The 7,500-nt window shown below is 36.9% G+C and overlaps 1 protein-coding gene across 2 annotated transcripts in view; it reads right to left on the bottom strand.

Moving 5' to 3' along the window:
• The window catches only part of nAChRalpha4 (nicotinic acetylcholine receptor alpha4), a 734,137-nt gene that overhangs the window by 64,464 nt on the left and 662,173 nt on the right, over positions 1-7,500 (bottom strand). The window lies entirely within an intron of this gene.

Genomic DNA, 7,500 nt, shown 5'->3' with positions numbered 1-7,500 from the left:
TAAAGTAAGATAGTGCCAGGAGATGATAAAGTAAGATAGTGCCAGCAGATGATAAAGTAAGACAGTGCCAGAAGATGATAAAGTAAGATAGTGTCAGGAGATTCTAAAGTAAGATAGTGCCAGGAGATGATAAAGTAAGATAGTGCCAGGAGATGATAAAGTAAGATAGTGCCAGCAGATGATAAAGTAAGATAGTGCCAGAAGATGATAAAGTAAGATAGTGCCAGAAGATGATAAAGTAAGATCGTGCCATGGGATGATAAAGTAAGATAGTGCCAGGGGATGATAAAGTAAGATAGTGCCATGGGATGATAAAGTAAGATAGTGCCAGGGGATGATAAAGTAAGATAGTGCCATGGGATGATAAAGTAAGATAGTGCCAGGAGATGATAAAGTAAGATAGTGCCAGGGGATGATAAAGTAAGATAGTGCCAGGAAATGATAAAGTAAGATAGTGCCAGGAGATGATAAAGTAAGATAGTGCCAGGAGATGATAAAGTAAGACAGTGCCAGGAGATGATAAAGTAAGATAGTGCCAGGAGATGATAAAGTAAGATAGTGTCAGGAAATGATAAAGTAAGATAGTGCCAGGAGATGATAAAGTAAGGCAGTGCCAGGAGACGATAAAGTAAGATAGTGAATGCGAGTAAGTTAATTTTGTTTAAATTAACTTTGTTATCCACCAATAAGGGAAGACCGTTGACGTCACACTTTTTTCTCTAGTACACTTCCAATCTCATTTGGTTCGTAACGTCAGGCACTGGTTTTCTGTTCATTCATGCAGTATGTACCTCCCCAATAATAAGCAAAGCAACAATAATATTCGTGAAAACAGCCGCAAAAAAAAAAGGACGTAAATAATAACAGCACTACCCAATTAACGGCAAAACAATTATAGCACTTAACAATAGCAATAAAAGACTTTAATTTAGACGAATACCTTCTCACAATTCTCACACACACACATACACAAAACTTCCCCCGAATCCTCAACCACCCAGACAATTTCCTGAGACTTTGGAACGAGGCTCCCAGTGACCACAGAAATGGACAAAAGCGACGCGTACGAAGAACAAATAAAAGACCCCGTATTCCGTAGTGGATGTGAGAAAGGGGGGGGGTGACTATACAACTTCTTAACTGCAAAACTTCCTCAAAGGAGAAGCCTTTCCTCTCCTGCAACGTCGTCACATAGCGAGAGTGGTGGTACTTTGCCTATCCTTTGAAATGAGAAAAGGCTGACTTGAGATACTTCCTGACGAGATGAAGCGTAAACGAGAACGTTCGAGAGACGTGGGTCTTTTTGTCTGTCGCCACTTATAAGGAAGTCAGCTTTCGTTCTTTAGACAAAGGTCATCTCGAGTCAGCTTTATTTACTCAGACAAAGGTCCTCTCGAGTCAGCTTTCGCTCTTTAGACAAAGGTCATCTCGAGTCAGCTTTATTTACTTTAGACAAAGGTCCTCTCAAGAGTCAGACAAAGGTCATCTCAAATCAGCTTTCGTTCTTTAGACAAAGGTCATCTCAAGTCAGCTTTCGTTCTTTAGACAAAGGTCATCTCAGTCAGCTTTCGTTCTTTAGACAAAGGTCATCTCAAGTCAGGCTTTCGCTCTTTGGACAAAGGTCATCTCGAGTCAGCTTTATTTACTCAGACAAAGGTCATCTTCGAGTCAGCTTTATTTACTCAGACAAAGGTCACCTTAAGTCAGCATTATTTACTCAGACAAAGGTCATCTCGAGACAGCTTTATTTACTCAGACAAAGGTCATCTCGAGGCAGCTTTCGTTCTTTAGACAAAAGTCATCTCGAGTCAGCTTACTGCTCTAACAGCTTCCAGCCTTCGTTGTGATTCACAATTACAAAATTTCTCCTCCCAAAATGGGGAAATGAAGTAGATATCATCTGTCCGTGTCATAAACTCCATGTTCAGAAGTGCGTCGATATTATAGCCTCAGGGTTATTGTTTCAATAATAATAATAATAATAATAATAATAATAATAATAATAATAATAATAATAATAATAATAATACCTCCATCCTCAGCAAACACTTCCTCCGTTCAGTGAGGAGATCGCCTTCGATGCAGAAAATAAATAAATAAATAAATAAATAAATAAAAACTCGCACACAGTTCGACATCCCTAACGGAAACCTCGATGAAGGGATCGCCATATCACCAGAGATGAAAGCGCATCCTATGAAAAGGTTTACCGCAAACACGTCTCCGTGAAAAATGGAACTGGGGGCAAATCTCCCCCTCTTCCCCCTTCCCCTCCCCTCCCTCTACCCTTACCCTACCTTATCCCACCCTTACACACACACACACACACACGTACACCTCACGGAGGTCTATGGAAATAGGCCTCAAAAGTCTCCCCTCGTCTCTCCGATGACAAATGATGTTTACATTAAAGGTGGTTTCCCTGAGAGAGAGAGAGAGAGAGAGAGAGAGAGAGAGAGAGAGATACATACCACTGCTACTATACTACTACTAATCCTGCTACTACTACTACTGTTCTTCGTATAAACAATGGCAACAGATCAAAAGAATGTCACATGAAGTGTACTCGTGAGGAAGAGTACGGACACCACCCAAAGAGAGAGAGAGAGAGAGAGAGAGAGAGAGAGAGAGAGAGAGAGAACAACACCGTCTCCATAATGAGTTTACCATGTATCTCCTCTCCTTTATAAATCTCCCTAGGGCGTAGCACTGAACGCTCTGCCATTCATTGCCACAACTGCTTAGCCAGGATTCTTTCTTCTTCTTCTTCTTCTTCTTCTTCTTCTTCTTCTTCTTCTTCTTCTTCTTCTTCTTCTTCTTCTTCTCAAATCTGTCCTAAATTTACTTCTTGCCAGCGGGGATTACTTAACGAATATGTTTCTCTTACTAATTTACATTACGAAGGAACTTAGTAGTGACCAGACAATAATAAAACAAAAAATGAAAGGAAGATCTACGTAATCTCAATTGGAGGTCGCGTTCGAATTTAAAAGAAAACAAACTTAATTTTTCACTACACCCGATAAAAGGGAAGGTCGCGATAACATATTCGATATTTCTTCCTCTTCCTCTTCTTCTTCTTCTTCTTTGTTCAGTCAAAATCTGGATTCCAGTTAAGAGGATCATCTTTTCCAGCAATCATTGATCACGTTTGGTGGAAGAATGAGAAAGAGGGAGTTCGAATTATCTGACGATCTTATTGAAAATATCATCTAATCTTCTAATCTATTTGCCCAAAGAGAGAGAGAGAGAGAGAGAGAGAGAGAGAGAGAGAGAGAGAGAGAGAGAGAGAGAGAGAGAGAAAATCGTTAATCAATGGTGTGTGTGTGTGTGTATGTGTAATGGATGAGGCTCGCAGACGACACAGCTGATTTCGGATAGAGAAGAGAAATACATAAACCAGTGAAAGTTTGAAAGTGCTTGCAAGAGGGGAAAGTTGGGAGAAAGTGTGATGGATGGTGAAAGAATGGAAGCAGTATGTCTGTAGTATTCTGGAGAAAATACATCGGGTGTCTTAGAAGCACGATATAGGGAACTTGGAGTGTCTATGTATGCCAAAGTTGGAATGGATGAAAGGACTGTTGAGTCAACTCTCCTTTATAGGAGGGAAGTGTGGATTTTATATTAGAATCAAACAAATGGTAGAAGCTGTAGATATAAATGTCCTGAGTAGTGCATGAAGCATCTAAAAGAGCTTGAATGTGAGAAATGGGATGCAAGCAGCAATAGTATAATGGGTAACATAGGAGAAAGGATGGAACAGATTGGTTTGAGATGGTCTGGTAATGTGGAAAGGACAGAGGTTCATGGATCGGTGAAAAGCGTACATTTCAGGAATTGGAAGGAAAGAGGAAGAGAGGAAAATGAAGTAGGAGATTTATGATAAAGGAAAGGTCTTAATATCCAGGAAGCAATAGCGGATGCAAGATCTCTTAAGAGGAGGTAGTGAATGAATGCTCTAAATCCATTTTGTCTCTCTGTCTGTGTCCATATGTACTAATTCTGTCTGTCTAACATTTTATTCATGAAACGGAATCTCTCTTTCTCTCCCTCTCTCTCTTATGGATAAGTGTGCTTTCATTTACAAATTAGGACATCCTTAGTCCTTTATAATCAGGTATGCTTTTTGTTTTACTGTGTTATTTTGATACTATTTGTACATGACTTCTTTTAAACACAGCTTATGTGGTTTATGATGATGTATTTTAATATTCAAGATGAATAATTTTTACTCACTACATTTTACGTAAATACTTTCTAATTTTATGACATTCTTTTAATTAATGAATTTTAATTACTGAAGTTTTAGTCGATTTGTTGATTCTTAACAAACTTTTCTATGTATAAGGTAACATATATTTTGAGTAATTGTAAGATGATTTTACTAATTGTGATTTTATATTTTATGAATACCCAATGTAAATATTGGAAATAAAGTATTATTATTATTATTATTATTATTATTATTATTATTATTATTATTACTCTCTCTCTCTCTCTCTCTATATATATATATATATATATATATATATATATATATATATATATAAAACTTCTCCCTGAAGTTGTTAACTCTCTATCTCTCTCTCATTTCCCTGAAGTTGCAAGCTCACACCCACTCACTCACTCACTCTCTCTCTCTCTCTCTCTCTCTCTCTCTCTCTCTCTCTCTCTATATATATATCTCAATGTAATGAAGTTGTAAACTCTCTATCTCTCTCATATATTTCCCCTGAAGATGCAAGCTCACACCCCTTGTTCTCACTCAAATGCATCTCCCACTCTCTCTCTCTCTTCTCTCCATGGCTCTCTCTCATATATATATATATATATATATTTATATATATATATATATATATATATAACTTCTCCCTGAAGTTGTAAACTCTCTATCTCTCTCTCATATATTTCCCTGAAGTTGCAAGCTCACACCCACTCACCACTCACTCACTTTCTCTCTCTCTCCTCTCTTTCTCTCTCTCTCTCTCTCTCTCTCTCTCTCTCTCTCTCTCTCTCTCTCTCTCTCTCTCTCTCACATACTTCCCCTGAAGTTGTAAACTCTTTCTCTCTAATATATACTTCCCTGAAGTTGTAACTCTCTCTCTCTCTCTCTCTCTCTCTCTCTCTCTCTCTCTCTCTCTCTCTCTCTCTCTCTCTCTCTCAATGTAATGTTTACGAATGCCTTACCTTAAGATGCAGTTGTCCTTGTTCCCAAAATGCATTCCCCACTCTCTGTCTCGTTCATCCATGGCTCTGCATCTCATTTTCCCCGCCTGGTTATCTTTCAGCTCCCTACCCTCTCTCTCTCTCTCTCTCTCTCTCATATACTTCCCCTGAAGTTGTAAACTCTCTCTCTCTCTCTCTCTCTCTCTCTCTCTCTCTCTCTCTCTCTCTCTCTCTTCTCCTGAAGTTGAACTCTCTCTCTCTCTCTCTCTCTCTCTCTCTCTCTCTCTCTCTCTCATATACTTCCCCCTGAAGCTGTAAACTCTCTCTCTCTCTAGCATATATACAGTACTTTACCCTGAAGTTGAAAACTCTCTCTCTCTCTCTCTCATATACTTCCCCCTGAAGTTGTAAACTCTCTCTCTCTCTCTCTCATATACTTCCCCCTGAAGCTGTAAACTCTCTCTCTCTCTCTCTCTAGCATATATACAGTACTTTACCCTGAAGTTGAAAACTCTCTCTCTCTCTCTCTCTCTCTTCCCCTGAAGTTGAAAACTCTCTCTCTCTCTCTCATATACTTCCCCTGAAGTTGTAAACTCTCTCTCTCCACTACTTTTTTTTGAAAACTCTCTCTCTCTCTCCCTCTCTCTCTCTCACCCATTCTTTTTCCCGTCTCAATAAAATCCCATTAACTCGCTTTAGCTGCTTTATTCGTGGGCATGTTTTCTCCCACGCCCAGATCATTCCTGATCGATGTAACTTAGGGCCGCCATTACTTACGAAAACAGTAAACAGCGACAGGTAAATGACTTGAATAATCTGTCCGATCTGTTCCAAAATGAGAGCGTGATTTGCATATGCGAAAAGTTCGAACCGCAAAATCCACTGGTTTTCATTGACGGGTTGAATATCTGATACTTGAGAGGGATTTTGTTTCTTGCAATGGATTTCCTCTGGTAGGGTATGTATGTATGTATGTATGTATGAATATATGTATTTATGTATGTATGTATGTATGTATGAATATATATTTACATATATAAAGTATGTATATATATGTAAATACATATATATATTCATATTTATATATATACATATAAATATTTTATATACTATATATATTCATATTTATATTATATATATAAATATTTACATATATATATATATATATATATATATATATATATATATATATATATATATATATATATATATATACATACAAACATACATATATGTTTATAATATATAAATATATATCCAGACACACACACACACACACACACACACACACACATATATATATATATATATATATATATATATATATATATATATATATATATATATATATATATACACACACACACACACACACACGCTTTAACTTAATGGCACGCGTGGCCCCGACACCTAACTGTAGCTCAGAGTGCCAACAAATCCTGGCACTCATAAAAGCATGCAAATATTGCACGACAGGAATGCTCTTATGAGGGGGGGCAACGGAGAACCAGACTGGCGGAAGCGGTTTCGCATTTTAAACAAAGCCAGCAGGAGAACCTGGGGCAAATATGAAGATAAAATAAGATAAAGATAAAGATAAAGATAGAGAGGAATCAAGAGAGGGGTGATAATAATATCTTGATGGCCTCTAATACATTACATTTTTATTTCTCATGATCCTTTAACTTATGCCCCTATTTAAGATAAAGATAAAGATAAAGATAAAGATAAAGATAAAGATAAAGAGGTGTTAAGAAAGGAGTTGATAATACGATCTTGATGGCCTCTAATACGGCAAAACATTTATAATTATCATGATCCTTTAACTTACGCTTTCTTTTAAGATAGAATAAGATAAAGATAGAGATAAACAGGAGTTAAGAGAGGGTTGGTAATATCATCTTGATGGCCTCTAATACATTACATTTTTTAATTCTCATGATCTTTAACTTACGCCCTCTTTTTAAGATAGAATAAGATAAAGATAAAGATAAGGAGGAGTCAAGAGAGGTTGATAATAATATTTGATAGCCTTTAATACATTACATTTTTTAATTCTCATTCTCCTTTAACTTATGCCCCCTGTTTTAAGATAAAATAGAATAAAGTTAAAGATAAAGATAACGATAAAGAGGAGTTAAGATAGGGTTGATAATAATATCTTGATGGCCTCTAATACATTATATTTTTAATTCGCATGATCCTTTAACTTACCCCTTCTTTTTAAAACAGGATAAGATAAAGATAAATATACAAATAAAGAGAAGATAGAATAAGATAAAGATAAAGATAAGTTAAGAAAGGGGTTGATGATACGATCTAGATGACCTCTAT

The sequence above is a fragment of the Macrobrachium rosenbergii genome, chromosome 55 (assembly GCF_040412425.1).
Source record: "Macrobrachium rosenbergii isolate ZJJX-2024 chromosome 55, ASM4041242v1, whole genome shotgun sequence".
NCBI lineage: Eukaryota > Metazoa > Arthropoda > Malacostraca > Decapoda > Palaemonidae > Macrobrachium > Macrobrachium rosenbergii.
Note: the sequence above shows the minus strand (reverse complement) of the source record. Positions and strands in the feature narration are given on the sequence as shown.